This window comes from Montipora foliosa, chromosome 9 (assembly GCF_036669935.1).
Source record: "Montipora foliosa isolate CH-2021 chromosome 9, ASM3666993v2, whole genome shotgun sequence".
Classification (NCBI taxonomy): Eukaryota; Metazoa; Cnidaria; class Anthozoa; order Scleractinia; family Acroporidae; genus Montipora; species Montipora foliosa.
In genome coordinates this window covers 50,183,298-50,186,473 of record NC_090877.1, presented here as the reverse complement: position 1 = coordinate 50,186,473, position 3,176 = coordinate 50,183,298, and positions in this window count along the sequence as shown.

Here is a 3,176-nt window from a genome sequence, read left to right as displayed (position 1 = left end):
AATCTAATGCAAATGAGAAAAATCTATTGTTGTTGCTAAACGTCTTCGTATTTTGCGCTGACCTAATTGCTGATTTTTAACACCTCTATTGCGACTTGTACATTCTACCCTGAAGAATGGAAGTGCTCGAAAGTAGTGCCCGTTTTCAAACAGGGAGACCGTGCTGATCTAGACAATTACCTTCCTATTTCTGTTATTCCAGTAGTTGCAAAAGTCTTTGAAAGGATTATTTATGATCAACTCTATACCTATTTAATGGCTGACTTTCCACCGACCAGTCAGGTTTTCGGTCGCTCCACTCTCCTTGCATACGGAACCTGCGCCCGCAGTGCGCGCGGCAGTCAAAACCGTGCTATCCTGTCAATCATTTGCCCCTTCACCGGAAACAGTGCATTTCGGTTGTTCGTAAATGACATTGTTGTTGATCTACGCAAGGACGCGGTCGAAGTCTTTATTCGCGAAGTTAACTCAAATAAACATCGATACGGTTTTGCCGTCTTCTTGCACTTGATTCGAAAATACCAGCCTGAATTCGTCTTAGAATAGTTAGAAAAAGCACAAATAAAAGCCAAAGCACAACAGGTCACGTTCGAATTCTGCTCGCCGATAACCCAAGTTTGTTGACAAAAAAATTGCCACAAAATGTTTTAAATGGTTTTCTGGACCTTTATTACTAATGGCGCTCACGTTCATTTTAAATGGAGTATCGGGAAAGAAAAATTGTCAAGCTGATATTTTTTTCGCGTGAACATACATTTTCAAGTAGCGAAAATTTGTATAAGCACTACAAAACATTTACTAACCATTGCCCGAAGGAACACCTTTTAGAAGCTGCAAGGAAGCCGCTGATGAATTTTGCACAAAAACCTCGGCCCCTAACACCGGAAAGCCAGACTTGGAAAGTTTTTCAGTGGAAGGCTCGCTAAGGAAGGGTTTCTAGAGCTTGCCCTCCCGCAGGTCGCCAGAAAGGTGCAAACAACCTGGTTCATGTCTGAAAAGAGCAAGATCTAGAAGGGGCAGTCAAAATTGTGTTTCTTTTATTGTGCGAAAATTTATTTTTCCCTCAATCCCAAATAAGAACTTGCTGTGTCTTGCAATTCAACAGTGAATTGCTATTAGGCCAATAAGAGAATCAACATCAACAAAGAGGCACTCCCAGGGGTTTGGGGAAAAAAGAACATGGCAAATTTAAACTGGGGAACAGAGTAACATACATACACACATACATACATACATACATACATACATACATACATACATACATACATACATACATACATACATACATGTATGTTCTTACCATTACCTAGTTGTGGGGACCTCTATATGTTTACACACCAGCACTGTGGGGACGGTTGACACTGTGGGGACCAAAACTGGGTCCCCACAACTACAATGCCTCCAAATGCTCTAAAAAGGCCTAAAACGCATTTTTAACATCGAAACAGAGACGTCCCCACAACTCACCTGAAAGTGTAAGTGTATTCAGCAAGTCCCCACAGTGTCACAAATGTGGGTAAACAATTTTTGATCCAAGGCTTATGAAAGTTATATGAGGCTGTCACATGGGACAAGCTGTTGCTGAAGTGGTTGGTAGATTTCTCATAGCAGCCTTTTCTTTTGTTTACACACCGCTTTTACAACTAACATACACTCACATTATGGGGACTTTGATTATTTTTGATGATATTCTTGAAATTATTAGCAAATATTGGGGACATGGGGTAATTAACAGTGCAGCATTTGAACTGCTTAATTCTATCACACTTCTTTTATTAACCAACATGAATAAAAATAACCACAAATTCAATAGACTTCAACATATGCTGTAACTTCTGGTTTAAATATTGTTTGAAATAAGTCAAGGGCACTCTTCACCAGTGCCATTCCTTATAACCACATGTGAGCTCCAAAGTAATGTGCAATTGACTTTCATCAGTCAAATCTTCACATACTGTAATGGGGATTCACATGGGCAAGCATTTACCTGCTACATTGATATTGGCAGCTGTTTGATCGTTTACAGCTTGCTGAACAAATTTTCCCCAGCAGAATATAGGATGTCAGCTGATAATTTACAACTATAGGTGGGGAAATGTGATTGCAAAGATTCTGGAGGTTGCAAAATACTCAATCCTCAACAATCACGCAAGGGAGGGGAGGGGGGTAATATGGTGTACGATAGACAAATCAACCCAAACTCCACTGATAGAATGCACCAAATTTAATCACTTTTCAGAGAACACGGTTCTGTTGAGTTACAGAACAATGATATCAAGTCTATGTAGTAGAAATGTAAATAGTGATGATAACAGTGTAGCAGTAGTCGTGGCATTAACATAATTTTTTTCAACTTACAGAGAACAGTTAAATTATACTTATGATCTGCATACAACATACATGTAAGGATGACAAATAATGATTCGAAAGTAGTATGGGTGATACAACTGAACATAAGGTAATAAAATAATATAAGTTACATGACACAGCAAGTCATTTTAGATCCACGAAAAATATTCTATGAATCAAAGGCTAGTGCAATCAAGTAACAGATCATGACTTAATCAGGCGACAACGACCTTGAAAAATAAGAAAATATGAAAAGGTAAAATGTCCAGACTTCATTTGGTCAATGAGTCACACCAAGACACCTCTACTGTGGCTCGATTAAGACCAGGCCTGGGTTGCTCGAAGCATGGGTAGTGCTAACCAGTGTTAAATCACCATGGAAACCTATGGGTTTTGATACCTCTTAACCAACGGTAAGCGCTGACCAGGCTTCGAGCAACCTGCCCCAGGTATAATGTAGCTAAAATGGTCAATACCTGGTAGAAAATCCTACAGTGTACGACCCAGACCACTGAACAGTCACTCAAATCTTTGACTACAGTAAATGGCTTTTATAAGGAAGAGTGCAGGAGTATGACAAGGCCTTACCTAAAACGTGTGTTACACTGTTTTCTAACTTCCATGCGGTGAACATGCATGTAGTACATGTACATGCAGCTCTGAATGCAAGTATAATGCGAATTACAATTCTCAGACTGATGTTAATTCAGTATTACATGTCCAAATGGTCTGGATAGCACAAGTGTTACTAATATTTTAAAAAATACAACCACACTTTTGAATTTTCGGAACATGTTTCGATGTTTCAAACATCATCTTCAGCCATA